General features: G+C 38.0%; 1 long non-coding RNA gene across 1 annotated transcript in view; it reads left to right on the forward strand.

The window, feature by feature from the left end:
- The window catches only part of LOC131189685 (uncharacterized), a 72,857-nt gene that overhangs the window by 43,776 nt on the left and 11,478 nt on the right, over positions 1-17,603 (forward strand). The window contains exon 4 of the long non-coding RNA XR_009153105.1: positions 4,052-4,130. This is a non-coding gene — a long non-coding RNA (uncharacterized LOC131189685). The remainder of the gene's footprint in view (positions 1-4,051; positions 4,131-17,603) is intronic.

Below are 17,603 nucleotides of genomic sequence, written 5' to 3' on the forward strand. Positions count from 1 at the left end.
TTCCTAGGCTCCTTGCATTATATCAGAAGATGGAAAAGGCAGCTCGGCGGACAACATGAAAGGTCTGCATCCCTTACTAAGTAGAATGCCTTAAGAGGCAGCTGTTCTTATCTGTTTCTCAATGAACCCTGATCCAAATCTGAAACGTTCAACCTCTGTGAGCACCCAGAAAAAATACAAAATAGAACCTTTGGAAATGTTCTTGCCAGAAATCACAGAGGGAGGGAGAGAGAGAGAAAGAGAGAGAGAAAGAGAGAGAGAGAGAGAGAGAGAGTTAAGCAGTACAGCTAAATAGTATATTGTAATAATATTACATTTTGCTTTTTTAAAAAAATAGTTTTTATTAAACAAATTTAAAAAAAAACAAAAAAAGAAATATTAACACTTCTTTTCAACAGTTTCATGTTGGTAATCAATACTTATACATTTTCTCTATCTTATCCTAATGCATCTTTTATACATATATTTCTAATATTTGTATATGTATATATATGTATATATATATATTTGCATATATACAAATATATGTATATATACAAATATATACATATATTTGTATATATATGTATATATACATATATTTCTAATATATCATATATATTAGACATTAGCCAAGACATTTCCAATTTTACACGGGAGAAAACCCGAACAACCAAAGACCTACATATATATATATATATATATATATATATATATTTGTTTTCTGAGGTTTTCGCAGGTGTTTGTATGTAGGTCTTTGGTTGTTCGGGTTTTCTCCCGTTGTTCGGGTTTTCTCGTTGTTCGGGTTTTCTCCCGTTGTTCGGATTTTCTCCCGGGTTTTCTCCGGTTGTTCGGGTTTTCTCCCGATATATATATATATATATCACACTAATATATATTATATTATTCTAATTATTTTATTTACATATATACTTAGATATACAGGTGTACCCAATTTCCTTTCCACAATTTTTGCATAATTCCTATTAATTTTTGAATGCCTTCTGCAAGAAAATTGGCAGGGTGAACTTTTCCAGGCTGCTGCTGCTTATCTGTTTTGAACCATAATGCCCATCATTCCTAGCCAACGTAACTAAGGCTGTTGGGAGTTGTAGTTCAAGTCCAGTTGGAAAGCAACCTGCTGGGAAGATTAATGTAGCATCCTTTAAAAAAAACATGATTTTACTATGCTACTTCTGTTTGAAGCTTTGGTAAGCAGAGAATGAAAAAAACAACTCCATGTCCCATTGCATTTCATCCCATTGGCCAAATAGGTTCATTTAATAAAGTCATGTTGCAGACCTCCAAACTGTTAATACCTGAACTTCCCAGGAACAAGGTGGAGGGCTGTAGAAGCATTTACCATTCTTCAAGACTCCAGCACCACTCATCCTGCCAGAGACAAAAATATCTCTTTGTATCTTAGGGGAGACATAGGTAATAGTAACAGAGTTGGAAGGGACCTTGAAGGTCATCTAGTCCAATCCTCTACTCATGCAGGAGACCTATACCAGGGATTCAAATTGCCAAACTGTCGACCTTTCTGATCGACAAGCTCAGTGTTTTAGCCACTGAGCCACCTAGCCACAGGTAATTCTAATCAGTTGAAGGCAAAACTTTAGGTAGATAAAAATGGGATGAGATTTTGAAGAGGAATATATTCTTTTTTATTATAGTACTTGAATTTATCCTACACTGAACAATATAGCTGGCTAAGTCTGGATAAAGACAAGGTTCCTTGGATTATTTAAATACAGTAGTAGGAGTCAGATCTATCGTTTGTAAAGAAACATATTATTATGAGCACAAGTGCATTGTTGCCCTTCACAGTTTAAGTTCTTCCTACGGTAGCTGGGGGGATTATAGATTGGAGGCATTTAAAACAGGAAAACTATAATTTATGAATGGATAATAATGCACATTAACTCAAGCGAAGAAAGATTTGTAAGTATGACCTCATCCTAAGCTTCATTTCTAGTAACCCACAATAGAACTCGGCATTAGCCATGTAGGGAATTAGACTGCCTTCTCTGGAAGCCACAAATTGGCCTTTTGGTATTCAGCTTTTTATTATAAGCAGCTATAAAAGACCAAGACTAGCTTGGACAGAAAGGCTGGAGAATGTGCCAAATTCCATTTGGGAAGATTTAGAGCTTAACCAGACCATCACTTGAAAATGTCAACAGTCATCTTAGCATTATTGGTCCACAGGAAATAAAAAGTCAACTCCATTCAAAATTACAGCTGGCTGATAGGAAGGAAGGAAGGAAGGAAGGAAGGAAGGAAGGAAGGAAGGAAGGAAGGAAGGAAGGAAGGAAGGAAGGAAGGAAGGAAGGAAGTCAAAACAATTGGCTGCATTTTTAGAGAACATTTTTAGCTCAGGGTTGAAATGAGGGGTCCCTGGTGCTCTCTGAGCTTGCTTGTTTTCTTGCAGTTCTAGTGACTAGCACTGATGATATTAGCTAGTTTGGGTAATGAAATGTCCGCAAGAAAACAAGCAAACTTAGAGAATATCAAGGACCCCTCAACTGGCTGCATGTCTTTGTAGTTTCTGATCAGTCCTAATGCAGTAAATACAGGCTGTTTACATACCTTCCTGCTTGCGTTTGAGAATATTTCCTAGGACGTTATCATTGCAGGTTTTGTCCAGCAATGATAACGTCCTAGTGGAAGACCAGCATACTGCAAAATAATTGCAACCATTTCCCACTTATTCCTACAGGACCTAAAAGGGGAGCCGCCAAAGGAGTTTCTTCTCTACTTTTAACATACTGTAAGGCATGAAAGCAACAAAAAATACAAAACAACATGCAAAAGCTGTACATCTCAAGATTTAGTCCTAGTTCCCACATGTCACTGTATTAGCTAAAGTTAGATATATTGCAGTTAAAAATATAATACATTTGTTTAGAGTTACCTTCTTCAATGTTGCAATATTTTTTACTTTTTATTTAGTTAGTATTCTGATTTTTTGGTGTATTTCCTTACAGAAAGATGCAATCAATTCACAAGTCCACCATGTATGGAAAACATTTCCATTTCTGATTATGGCCACTCCTACATTTGGATGAATAATGAGTAATTTGTGCTATTCTGACTGAAGTTCAGTGCCACTGATAGGCTGTCTTTCAGTACATCTCTTGATAGAGCTGAAAACCATCAGACTTCCATGAAGTTCATCTCATTCTCATCCATTTAATTTCCTAAATTTATATACCTCGTTTCTTTTAAACTTACAGGGGAGTGTATGTCTGATTTTTAGATTGTTCCTTTAAGTTGTGAAGAATAATTATTAATTTTACAAAAGTAATTGCACGTGAGATAATGAGTCGTTTATACCTTCCTACTTAAAAATAATAATTTAATTGGAGTCTTGATAGACAGACAAATGGTTGCTTATCTGTAACTCAATCTCTTTGTTGTTATGTAGTATCTTATTATTGTGGAAATCCCTAACTCTAAATTGATTGAGATCTCTCATATCTTCAACTGCATTGATGTATCTCAGTTATAAAATTCTGGTTATAGCATTAAATGGGGAGATAATCTTTATCAATCCTGTGTATTTTTTTTTTTACCAACCTTGAAACATAGTTTATGTGAATCACATCACAGCCATGATGTTTTCCATTTTTATAATGCTTTTTTGGAGGAAAAAACGTGTTGTATGTGGATCTATCTTCCCCATTTATGTTTTCTAGCTTGCTACATCTTCTAATACAAAGGAAATAATATGCTCCAAATTTGCTACTTGAGAGTGTAATGTTAATTCACGCTTTTTCTGGGATTATAAATCTTTGTTTTAACCCTTAATTGTTTGTTTTTCTTTGTCATAGTGTTAATTTAAAAGTTTTATCTGGAAGTGTTTGAAATAAATTATTATTTTCAAAGAACATAATTTTAACTGCCACTGTTCAAATCAGTGTTTTCATTCCTTTTTTTTTCTGGACAAGAATTATGTTACTATTAAACAATTTTTTAATATTTTATAGTATTAATTCCTATAAATTTGAAGGATTTGTATTCACCCATATATTTAAAATATTTAATATCTCATGTTTCTTAATTTTAGGAGAAAGGACATTAATTGTGACTTGAAAATTTATTATCAATACTGATAGTTTGGCAGATTCTTCCAGTTGCATCCTAAGGTACTCCATTGAATTACTAACGTTCATAAAAACTAACATTGTATCACCAGCAACTAGATTTAATAGATAGGATTTATGTCATGCGTTCATCTCTTTAATGTCTTTATTGCTACAGAATGGAACTACTTATGTACCTATAATAACTTAATAAGGGATAATGAACATTCCTACTTAGCTTTTCTTGAGATTAGAAATTGTTCTGAATCGTATTTATCAATTCCTATTTGGTTGCTGCTGTTACAAATTTGATCTGCCATGTTAATAAAAAACACTTGCCAAACTTAAATCTTTTTAAGAATAATCTTTCCATACAATAAAAGCTTTACAAATATTTAATAAGCAAAGTGATAGAGAAGGCTTGTTCCTTTACAAAAATGAATAACATTTAGTAATTTTTTTAATGGAGCAACATATATTTCTTCCTCCAATGAAATCTGATTTATTGAGATGTACATTTCTTCCTTTATAAATTTGAGATTATTGACTAATGGTTCAGTATATACAGTAATTTGAAATCAAGTTTAAGTAAAGATGTAGGTCTCTAGAAAGATTTTTTTTTCATTGATCTTTACTTAGTATAGGAATTAGAGTTGTTTTAGAGCTGTGTCAGGATAACAGAAGATCTCCCTCATGCAATAATTGCATAACAAGAATTCAGTACAAGAATGTCTTTCTTATCAAATTATTATGTGGCTCAAAGATTTTCCATGATTAATATTTTGAAAGGCCTCATCAGCTTGTGGTTTTGAAAACATAATTCAACTATTGAGCTTATAAGAAAGATAATTTTGGAAACAATTTTAGTAATATTTTTAGGATGTGAGCTTTAGCATATTTTATTGCCTTTATATATACATCACCTTTTTCACTTTCTAAGCTTATTTGCCAATAATACTTAGTTTTCGTTCTTAAATTTTCTGCTTTAAAAATAACATTTGGTTTGATATGTTGTTTCAAAAATGACAATAGCAATAACAATAGCAATAAGCACTTAGACTTATATACCACTTCATAGAGCTTTACAGACCTTTCTAAAAGGTTTACAGAGTCAGCATATTTCCCCCAACAATCTGCATCCTCATTTTACAGACCTCAGAAGGATGGAAGGCTGAATGCCAGTCAGGATCGAACTGCTGGGACTGGCAGTCAGTAGAATTAGTCTGCAATACTGCATTCTAACCACTGTACTGCCATAGCTCAGACTATTTTCTTTTCCTTTTTAACTGCACACGCACACACACACACACACACACACACACACACGCACATATATAGTGTGTGTGTGTGTAATATTCCACTACACATTATCCATGTTCTTAGTGAAACTGTTCATTTTATTTATATTTATTTATTTGTATCCTGCCTTTCTTGTGTTTTTTATAAATAATGCATGCTGATGAATATATCTCCTCCTATCTTCCCAACAAGAACCTTGGGAAGTCAGTTGGGCAGAGAATAACTGGCCAAAGGCCCTCAAGGTCCTGACTTTGTGCCTAAGGCAAAATTAGAATCCACCATCTCCAGGTTTCTAGCCTGGTGCCATAACCACTCACGTCCCATCTTGTAGTTAGTATACTTGTTCCCTACTGTTTCCTTTTTTTAAAAAAAGAATGAAAAGTTTTGTTAAAAAACATTGTTCATTATATAGCAATCTAAATTTAAAACTCAAAAATGAATGAACGGTGTGTCTTTCTCCAAACTGAATCCAGAGCATAATCTGAAATGTATGTTATGCAATCTCTACTTAATTGGTTCAAAATTGTTTTTTGAAGTCCAGATGTAATCTGTTCTTGAATGAGATTGATGCCTAGCTGAATAATACATGAAGTCTTTTGTTAATGGGTGCTCCAAATATCAATAAACTCATGCAATTGCATCACCCTCAGCAATCTCTTAAATACTAAAGTCTATCAACTATTTTTACGATAATTTGTTCCATCCTAAGGAGGATTAATATTTAACATGCATTAATGTTTATATCACCCCTACAATCAAATTTAAAGACAAGATGATAATGGATCCAAAGAATATCCTGTGAAGTTTGCCTGTTTCCTTTCTCATACTCAAGCTTGTCTGTCCTATCAATGGAAAATTTAAATTGCTCAACCCATTGTCCAATATCCTGATCAAGCAAAGGAAACACACAGCTTTGGGTCAACATAAAAAAGAAAACAGCATAAAATAAGCATGATCATAGCAAACTTGCAAAAAATGATTTTCAAAGCTTATTGCTTCCTTTTGTTCTGTTTGTTTGAAGTCTGGTGTTAAGAGTGCAATAACATCAGATTAAACAAAATAGATGGCATTAAAAAACCATACATTGCCTTCTTCTTACAGAAAATGCTTCATCCCAGGACAGCCATTGATCCATCTAGGTCAATATTATCTATTGAAATTCTCTTCCCAATAGAAGACATTCAGCTGCAGATTACTTTTCTTGAGTGATAATACCTCTTTAGAGCTCCAGGCATTTCTATCCCTAGACAATATTGTTATGATCCCTTCATTAGTTCCTTCTAGCCCTTCTCTCCTCCAGCTGCTTAATACAAGAAATTATCTGTCTCCCTCCCACATATTCTGCACAGTGTGGCAAGGAAAGTTTTTTCTTGGCACTGAGTGGACCATAGGTCTACCTTAAAGAGACAAGTTGTGTTCTCAATCTTGACATTCTTCCACTGAATCCAATGATGCAGCATTGTAATTCAGTGGTAATATTACTTTTCAAAGACCAAGAGACAACTTCTCTCACATGTCTATAGCTGATTGTCTTGAGCAAAACATACGAGAATAAAAATGAGAGATAACTCAGATTGAAAATGTGAATTCTTATCCCCCCCCAACCATAATTGTATTTTTAAAAATGCATTGCCTATTAAAGTTCTGCCTGGACAACTTCCAAACAGATATGCTTGCAAGTATCAAGCATCAATCACAGTATCCTGCTACCTGAGAAGGTTAGGAATGGAGGGCACTATGCTTTGGTGATTCTCCTCCTTCTTCCAAGGGTACTTCCAAGAAGGTAGTGGAAAAAGACCCAGTCCTAGGCCTCTGCTCTGTGCAGTGCCACAGGGTTCCACTCTCTCCACTCCTATTTATGTAACTTCTATCATCCATCCATGAGGTTATCCATTGACTAGACTAGACTAGACTAGACTAGACTAGACTAGACTAGACTAGACTAGACTAGACTAGACTAGACTAGAATAGAATAGAATAGAATAGAATAGAATAGAATAGAATAGAACAACAGAGTTAGAAAGGATCTCTTCTAGTCCAACCCCCAGCTTAGGCAGGAAATCCTACACCATTTCAGACAAATGGTTGTCCAACCTTTTCTTAAAAACTTCCAATGTTGGAGCATTCACAACTTCTGGAGGCAAGTTGTTCCACTGATTAATTATTCTAATTGTCAGGAAATTTCTCCTTAATTCTAGGTTGCTTCTCTCCTTGATTAGTTTCCACCCATTGCTTCTTGTCTTGCCCACAGGTGCTTTGGAGAATAGCTTGACTCCCTCTTCTTTGTGGCAGCCCCTGAGATATTGGAACACTGCTATCATGTCACCTCTACTCCTTCTTTTCATTAAACTAGACATACGCAATTCCTCCAACTGTTTTTCATATGTTTTAGCCTCCAGTCCCCTAATCATCTTTGTTGCTCTTCTCTGCACTCTTTCTAGAGTCTCAACATCTTAATTATCATCAGTAGTCACTAATATTCAATTATGTATCTCTGCCTTGGGCCACCCACATGATATTTTCAAGATGCTTTCTCAGTATCTGAAGGCTGGGCAGGTCTGAATGTGAATGACCCAGCTTTGACCTTGACAGCATTGAAAGGCTATGGGTTTTAGTGTGTCCCATATCTAATGATTGTCTGTCATTGATTCTGTATGGGCTAATACTCCATCCTCCATGACTCACAAATTTTGGAGGAGGAGCAGCTGGTAACCGAGGCCATGAAGTTCTTTGCATGGTTACATTATGTGCAGCAGTTCTCCCCTTCCTAAATTGGGAGGAACTGCTCACTCATGCCTTAGTCACGTAATAATAGTAGTATTGCAATGTGATTGACATGGGGCTGCCCTTGAAGAGCATTCAGAAGCTTCAGCTGGTCCAGAAAGCAGCAGCACATGCAGTTTTGTACCATAATGCATCAATATAACACTGCTACTATATGAGCTTCACAGAGTCTTAGTATGCTTCCAGGTGCAATTCAAAATGCTAGTTGTCACCTTTAAAGCCCAATGTGGCATGTGGCCATGTTCCCCGTGGGAATGCCAATCTCCTGTGTTTTTTGGCATCCCATTTGATCTGGGAAAGTATCCAAGCTGCTTTGATTGGCCCCAGGGTCTTCTCTGATATAGCACCTGTCTTGTGAAACAATCTCATCCTAGGGATATGGACCACCTGTTTGTCTTTCAGAAAGCTGCGAAACCTGGCACTTCCCCGCAAGCACTGAGGATGGTGATGAAGCTCTAGGGTGTTTTCTGTTTTGTTTAATATATTAATAAAATTATTTTAGGGGCTTCCATTCAGTTTGTGTGTGTGTGTGTGTGCGTGTGTGTGTATATACATACATACATACATACATACATACATACATACATACATACATACACACACATATATATATATATATATAATTTGGTTACATTTTTATTTTCGTTTGCTAACTAGAATTTCCTAAGTAGGTGGCTACATATATTAAAAATTACTCTCTGTGATTTTTCTCTGACATTAGCCAAGCATGTTTCTGATTTGTTAAACTGACATTTTCAGAGTTATCATCACATTTACTTTGTATTCCTTGCCGTTGTCGTCCCCCAGGTCTTCTTTTTATTCTCTTTATCATCTCCCCCTCCTCTTCCTCCTCCTCCTCTCCTCCTCCTACCAATTTCCAGAAATCCTTTTATGAACTGCTCTATTATTTTTACATCTTTTTTCCCTTATTAAACTATCCCCACGTTGCATAACTTTGTACATAATAGTCATGTATATAGGTTTACCTCTAGGTGTGCTCTAGCCCATACATGCAAGTCCTCCAGGCTTAAAATTGCCAAGGTTGGAGACCCCTGCTCTAGCCTTGCTACTTCGTTGTTGCAATTCATCCATGTATCACAGAGCTGTTTTTGAAGCAAACTGGAGCAAAAAGGAGCAAGCAGAATGGAGGGGCAAGAAGAGGCTAATTGTGAAACATCAATCAGGACACAAACTCTGTCCCTTTTGTAAATGCATTGCGACATTACATGCAAGTACATAAGCATGGATGATGATGTCACAACAAACATTTCATTATTTTGATGAAATCTTGGCTTGTTGCAAAGACCCCTGGTTGGAGATGGGCTCTTAGAGAAATTGTGTCCCCTGTTCCAGTAAATGTCTTATTTCAGGACATCCTCAACCACAGAAGAGATGCAAGAAGAAATCTAACATTAAGCTCATCATCATTCATCCACAGAAAAGGATAATTGAGACATCCTTATATAGAGTGCAAAAGCCAAGATTAGGGTAAACACGAGAAGGTTAGCATGATTGAGGCAGTGAAACAAATGTAGTGTAATTTCTTGACCAGAACAAAATTACCAGCAGCCTTATAAAATTTATGTTCCCAAGGGAAAAGCGGTTGACAGAGTAGTTAAATAAATATAAGCTTTGTACTGCAACTAAATTTGGTACCAGGACTTTAACAAAAAGTTCTTGAGAAACAAAACACAATCTTATAATTTAACAATTGATCTATGGGCATTGCATGTATTCCTAAATTTCACCTTGCTGGATTTTACATCATAAAATTAATACCAAGTAAAAGCACAATCTGAAATATGAGTCAAGATCCGTGTATCTGAATACAATAGAAGGTAATCTATCAACAACAAAGGAAAGTCTTGAGACATCTTTATGTACAGAGTGACGAAAGAGAAATTAGTGGGTGGTTCTTCTGATTATCTGTGAAAGAAAAAGCTTTGAAATTTTTTATTTGTACACATTAAAACATAAGACAAACATACATGTATATATATATATATATATATATCCAGTGGTGGGATTCAAGTAATTTAACAACCGATTCTCTGCCCTAATGATTTCTTCCAACAACCAGTTTGCCAATCTGTTCAGAAAGTTAACAACCAGTTCTCCCGAAGGGGTGTGAACTGGTTGAATCCCACCACTGTATATATATATCACTATTTCTTATCAGCTATTCAGAGCGGTCCTTTCGTACTATATATACATATTTTAATCCTATCTTATTTTACTTTTAGAGTTCTTTTTCCTATATGTAAGACTGAGCATTTGCTGGTTGAAATTTGGAGCTGCCAATTTTAGACCAAGCGGTTAGATGGTCAAGGTCGTTTTGAATGATAGAAGTGTTGTCTGTGGTGTTAAATAGTTTGACATCGTCAGCAAAGAGAACACAATTACTTGAGATATGGTCACAAAGATCATTAATGTATAGAATAAAGAGTGTTGGTCCAAGGACGCTGCCTTGAGGAACGCCACTCTTGACAGGAACAGGATTTGATAAAGCATTGCCAATTTTGACCACTTGTTGTCTGTTAGACAGAAAAGCAGATATCCATTTGTGGAGGGGTCCTGAGATGCCATAGGATGTTAGTTTAAGGAGAAGTTTATCGTGTACTACTGAGTCAAAAGCTTTGCAGAAGTCTATGTAGATTGCATCTATTGATTTGCCTTGATCTAGATTTGAAGTCCATATGTTTTTGCAGTGGAGAAGTTGTAAGTTACATGATAACTTTTCCTGAAACCAAATTGTTTGTTGGAGAGTAGGTTGTTAGTTTCTAAGTGTGAGGTAATGGATTGATTGATGATAGATTCCATGACTTTGCAGGTGGCAGCAAAGGGAGATCGGTCTGTAGTTTTCGACTAAGCTGGGGTCTCCTTTTTGAAGATGGGGATGACTGTGGCTAGTGACCAAAGTTTGGGAAGAGAACTGGTAGTGAAAGCTTTATCAAAGATAATACTTAGGGGTTCAGCTATATTAATGGAAAGTTTTTAAGAAATATGCACATAGACCATCAGGTCCAATAGAAAGCGATGGTTTTAAGTTGTGAAGAGCTTTACCAACGTTGTCTTCTGTGAAATCTATATGAGTTAAATCATCATAGTCATTGCTGGTTCGTTTGTGGAATGTTGGATATGTGTTATCGGAGTTAACAAAAACTGAGCCAAAGAAAATGTTGAAGAGGTTTGCTTTGACTGTTTCGTCATTGCATTCTTTGTTGTTAGAATCTTTTAGTGGTGGGATGGATCTTGAATCTTTAAGTTTACTGTTGACAAAATTATAAAAGGCACGATTGGAATTTGTGCGTAGAAGGTTTTCTTCTTGCTTGGTGTGGTAATTTGTGCATTCAGTTTTAATTTGGTTGCATATGTTTCTGTAACGGTTTCTGAAGTTTGTAACATAGCCTTTTTTGTTTCTTTTCCAGAGGATTTTTTTGATTGAAGCTTTTTATTGATATGGGTAGTTTGTTTTCTTGGACATGGTAGTCATTCGTGGTACATATAATTTAATGACTCTATTGATTTCAAGTAGGAAGATTCTATAGAGGTCATCAGCGGTTATGCAGGTTGCAAACAGATTTTGCCAGTTCAGAAGTGAAAGATCGTTGTTTATAAGGTCGTAATTGGCTTTCTTGAAGTTGTAGTTGGGAGTTCTGGTGTTATGGCGATTTAAGTATGGACGTATATTGAGACGAAAATCAATCATGCAGTGGTCACTGTTTGAAAAAGGTTCTTTAATTTGTATACCGTAAATTGAGTTTGGATTGTTGCAGAAGATGAGGTCAAGGCAGTTGTTGAGTCTTGTATTGTTAGTTACAAGTTGTTCAAGACCTAGGTTTGTAACAGCGTTGTATAGTGTAGTATGGATTGGGTCAGTTGAACATTCATTGGTTGTCCAGTTAATGAGAGGTAGATTTAAGTCACCAAGGAAGATAAGAGGGTATGGGCAAGAGGTAGTCCATGTTAGCATTGAGGTTAGCATATTTGCGTGGGTAATGTCATAGTCGGGGGCTCTGTAGCATAGTAAGAATCGAAGAGTAGTGTCAAGGGATAGGTCGCATACTATGGTTTCAGGAAGAGAGTTTATGTGCTACTTGGATATTTTTAGATTCAGTGTCTTTTTGTAAAGATAGCCACTCCACCACCTCTTGGTTTTCCGATCTGATCGATAGACTTGATATTCTTTGTTTGAGATAATGGAGTCAGGAAGGATGAATTCAGCCATGTTTCACAAACAAAATGATATCAAATGTGCCACTGTTTAATAAGAGGATAAATTCAGGTAATTTGTTGACTATGCTTCTTGCATTTATCAATTTGCATTTGAGATCTGATATGATTGGTGTTGAAGAGGTAAGGCGTGCATACCTAGTTTTGGGTGTTAGTAGGTTGGGGGTTGTGGACAATAGATGGTTGTATAGATGGTTGGATGGTAGTTTGGGTGTTTGGATGGATGGTTGTGTGGATGGCTGGGTGGGTGGATTGTTGGGTGGCTGTTTGGATGGCTGGTTGGATGGCTGTTTGGATGGCTGCTTGGATGGCTGCTTGGATGGCTGTTGGTTGGATGGTTGGTTGGATGGCTGGTTGGATTGTTGATTGGATGGCTGTTGGTTGGATAGTTGGTAAGATGGTTGGTTGAATGGGAGGTAGGGGGATGGGTACTTGGTTGAATACTGGGATGGCTGGTTGATTGTTATGGGTGATGGGGGTTTGAGGTGATTTTTGATTGCAGGTTTTATTTTTATGCAATCAGCATGGTAGTCGATGTATAGGTTGGATTCACCATTGTCTTGTCTTCTTTTAAGTTCTGTGCGAAGTTCACGAGGCGTATCCTTTGTAGAAAGGATAGGTCAGGACGTGATCTAAGTTTACTGTAGGTAGGGTCGGATTTAGCAATTGAGTTTATAGTCTTTATGAATTTGCGTTTGCTGTCCTCATTAGTGCATATAACTCTACAAAATCTTGGTGCTGTTGTCCCATCGCTGTTTTATATTCTGGTCCATCTCTGGAGACAGCAATTATTTCATTTGGGGAGATGGTTGATGAATTATAATTTCCAATGATGTTGTGAATCTTATTGATATCTGGTTCATTTGTGTTTTCAAGTCCAAATAATATTGCATTATTTATTTTTTGTCCTCTCTCCATTGCATCTCTGATTAGTTGATTAGTAGTTGTTTGTTGATTGGGTTGTGTTGTATTAATTTGATGTCTAGGTTGAGTTGTAAGTTGTATATTTTGTGGTGATAGATGAGTTTGGAAGAGATTTAGATCATTAGAGTTTTCATTTTTTAGTGTTGAAATTTGTTTTATCAAATCTGTGAAACTTTGTTCAATAACTGATAGAATTTTTTTCTAAGTTTTGTTCAATATTTTGAATTCTTTTTCTAGGTTTTGTTCAATATTTTGAATTCTTTTTTCTAGGTTTTGTTCAATAGCTTGTAATCTTTTATCTATGTTTTGTTCAATAGTTGTTAATCTTGATTCTAAGATTTTATCAGCGTTTGATTTTCTGGCTGGCATAATGATGATCTTTCTTATTCCTTTGTTTTATTTTATTTTATTTTATTTTATTTTATTTTATTTTATTTATTATTATTTTATTTTAGTAATGATTAAGTGTCTGTCACTTAATCAATTATCTTGATTTTATATCTGTCTCTTTAACTTTAAATGGTAGTCAATTTGGCAGTTGCTATGGTAATGAGTCACTATGGTAACAGTGAGATTTGGCGGAAATTTAAAATGGTGAGATAGGGTGGTTGAAGAAGCTTCTTTACAGGTGGCTGTAATGGCGGAGATTCAAAAGTCAGTAGAGGCCGAGACTGGAGTCTCCTAGGAACTCACCAGTAGTCCTGCAGCAGTCCTGCCGATTGGGGATAGGTTGATTAGGGTTGTTGTAAATGTTGCTGGGCTTTTATCTCCTTGGTGGGAAATTTAAAGTTTGTAGCAATGTGGGAGGGCGATGATGGAGGGCGGTGATGGCAGCGGTGCGACTCACGGTATCGGCAGCGGGAGCGGCAGTCCCGGTCTGGTGGGGTGGCTTTAGTGGTTTGGTGTCTCCAGCCGCCTTTAATCACAGCGGTGGTCTCGGTCTGGCGGCGGCTCTGGCGGCACAAGCGGCAGCGGCAATCCCGGGGCTGGCGGCAGCTCTGGCGGCGGCCCCGGTGGCACTCACGGGGCTGGCGGCGGCTCCGGCGGTGGCTCCAGCGGCACCAGTGGCAGCTGGCAGCAGCAGTCTCGGGGCTGGCAGCGGCTCTGGTGGCGGCAGCGGCAGTCTCAGGGCTGGCGGCGGCTCCGGCGGTAGCGGGCGGCTCCAGCCTCTTTCAGTCGACGGCCTCACGGCTGCGGCAGTCCAGGCTCCGGCGGTCTCCGACTCTTCGCCCACCGCCTGAGTCCTCAGCAGCCTGGAAGAACCTCGGCAGCCTCAATCCACGGCAGCCTGGAAAAACCTTCGGCTCTGGAGTATCGCCAGCAAGGAATCTTCGGGGAAACTGCTCTCCTAAGAGCTCAAAAGAGCCCTTTTACAGAGAGCATTTCTCCGGTGCAACCTCCCTGGTCGCCATCTTCCGGAAGTCATCCTCAACCACAGAAGAGATGCAGGAAGAAATCTAACATTAAGCTCATCATCATTCATCCACAAAAAAGGATAATTGAGACATCCTTATATAGAGTGCAAAAGCCAAGATTAGGGTAAACACGAGAAGGTTAGCATGATTGAGGCAGTGAAACAAATGTAGTGTAATTTCTTGACCAGAACAAAATTACCAGCAGCCTTATAAAATTTATGTTCCCAAGGGAAAAGCGGTTGACAGAGTAGTTAAATAAATATAAGCTTTGTACTGCAACTAAATTTGGTACCAGGACTTTAACAAAAAGTTCTTGAGAAACAAAACACAATCTTATAATTTAACAATTGATCTATGGGCATTGCATGTATTCCTAAATTTCACCTTGCTGGATTTTACATCATAAAATTAATACCAAGTAAAAGCACAATCTGAAATATGAGTCAAGATCCGTGTATCTGAATACAATAGAAGGTAATCTATCAACAACAAAGGAAAGTCTTGAGACATCTTTATGTACAGAGTGACGAAAGAGAAATTAGTGGGTGGTTCTTCTGATTATCTGTGAAAGAAAAAGCTTTGAAATTTTTTATTTGTACACATTAAAACATAAGACAAACATACATGTATATATATATATGTTTTCTGAGGTTTTCACGGGTGTTTGTATATAGGTCTTTGGTTGTTCGGGTTTTCTCCCGTGTAAAATTGGAAGTGTCTTGGCGACGTTTCGACGAAGTCTCATTCGTCATCTTCAGGCTTCAGCTTCGTGCTTCTGGGAGCAATGTGTGATCGCAGCTGTTTCTTCCTTTTAACTGCTAGTGGGGGTTTGAACTGATTGGGTGGGAGCTTGGCTGTGCTCTGATTGGATGGGGGTTTTTCTGTGCTCTGATTGGTTGGGGGTGTGTCCTGTGTTGGTGGGGGCTTGGTTGTGCTCAGTCTAATCTGTGCTGCAGGGGGATTTGAGCTGGTGAGCTGCACTGCTGCTGTTTGGCTTCGTGTTCGTGGTCGTGCTACATCTTCGTAGTGGGTGTCAGTCTGCTGCATGTATGGATTGGAGGGGTTTGAAGTGGCTAATGTTGCAGCTGCGGTCTGGCTTCTGGTCCTTGGTCGTGCTTCCTGATCAGTGTGGGTTTGGGTGTGCTTTCTGGGTGGATGTGTGGTGGTGACATCCTGTGTGGACCTCGTGAGTGTGGGTCTGGTGTCATTCCTCGTGTTAGGGACACGTTTGTCAATAAGAGCAGGTTTCCAAATGGCTGGTAGGCGGGAGGTATCATCTCGTTTGTTCATGCTGTGTGGGCGTTTTTCTATCTCGATGGCTTCTCTGATTATTCTGTTGTTAAAGTGTTCAGTTTTGGCGATAGTTCTGGTCTTTTTAAAGTCAATATCGTGTCCTGTGACTTTAAAGTGTTGGACCAGGGAAGAAGTTGGTTCCTCTTTTTTGAATGAGTTCTTGTGTTCTTCAATGCGTGCACTTATTCTTCTGTTGGTTTGTCCAATGTATGTGGTGGGGCAGGCGGTGCATGGGATTTCATATACTCCTTGATTTTCTAACTCAATTTTGTCTTTGGGGTTTCTTAGGATGGTGGATATTTTTTGGTTTGTGCAGAATGCTGTCTTGATGTTATGTTTGTGGAGGATCTTGCTGATTCTGTCTGTGGTGCCTTTTATATATGGGAGGAGGGCTGTGCCATTTTCTTGCTCTCTGTCTTGGGTTTTAGTGGGGGGTTCTTTTTGGATTAGTTTGGTAATCTTATTTCTCTGGAATCCATTATCCAAATGGACAGCTATCCAAAACAAATATAACCCCCCCAAGCACATACTAGATCTGACCAACCACTGCCTATCCAACACATACTTCATCTATAACGGACAAAAATACAAACAAATAGAAGGCGCACCCATGGGATCACCCCTCTCACCTGTCATTGCCAACCTCTACATGGAACACTTTGAAACCCAAGCACTAGAAAAATCTGATCACAAACCCAAACTCTGGCTCAGATCGTGAGCGACACCTTCATAATCTGGCCACACGGGAAAGAAAAACTTGAAAACTTCCTCACACACCTCAATAGCCTACACCCCAAAATACAGTTCACCATGGAAACAGAAGTTAACAACCAACTTCCCTTCCTAGATGTCTTAGTCTACAAGAAACCCAATGGCTCCCTAGGACACACCATCTACCAGAAGAAAACACACACAAACCGCTATCTGCATGCACTCTCACCACCACCCAGCACAGATCAACTCCGTAGCCAAGACACTCATCTCTAGAACAAAATGCTTAGCTGACGAACAACACCTAAAACCGAACTACACACTCTCACAAGCGTACTAACATCCAATGGATTCCAGAGAAATAAGATTACCAAACTAATCCAAAAGAACCCCCACTAAAACCCAAGACAGAGAGCAAGAAAATGGCACAGCCCTCCTCCCATATATAAAAGGCACCACAGACAGAATCAGCAAGATCCTCCACAAACATAACATCAAGACAGCATTCTGCACAAACCAAAAATATCCACCATCCTAAGAAACCCCAAAGACAAAATTGAGTTAGAAAATCAAGGAGTATATGAAATCCCATGCACGCCTGCCCCACCACATACATTGGACAAACCAACAGAAGAATAAGTGCGCATTGAAGAACACAAGAACTCATTCAAAAGAGGAACCAACTTCTTCCCTGGTCCAACACTTTAAAGTCACAGGACACGATATTGACTTTAAAAGACCAGAACTATCGCCAAAACTGAACACTTTAACAACAGAATAATCAGAGAAGCCATCGAGATAAACGCCCACACAGCATGAACAAACGAGATGATACCTCCGCCTACCAGCCATTTGAAACCTGCCCTTATTGACAAGC

This window comes from Ahaetulla prasina, chromosome 2 (assembly GCF_028640845.1).
Source record: "Ahaetulla prasina isolate Xishuangbanna chromosome 2, ASM2864084v1, whole genome shotgun sequence".
In the NCBI taxonomy this organism is placed as follows: domain Eukaryota; kingdom Metazoa; phylum Chordata; class Lepidosauria; order Squamata; family Colubridae; genus Ahaetulla; species Ahaetulla prasina.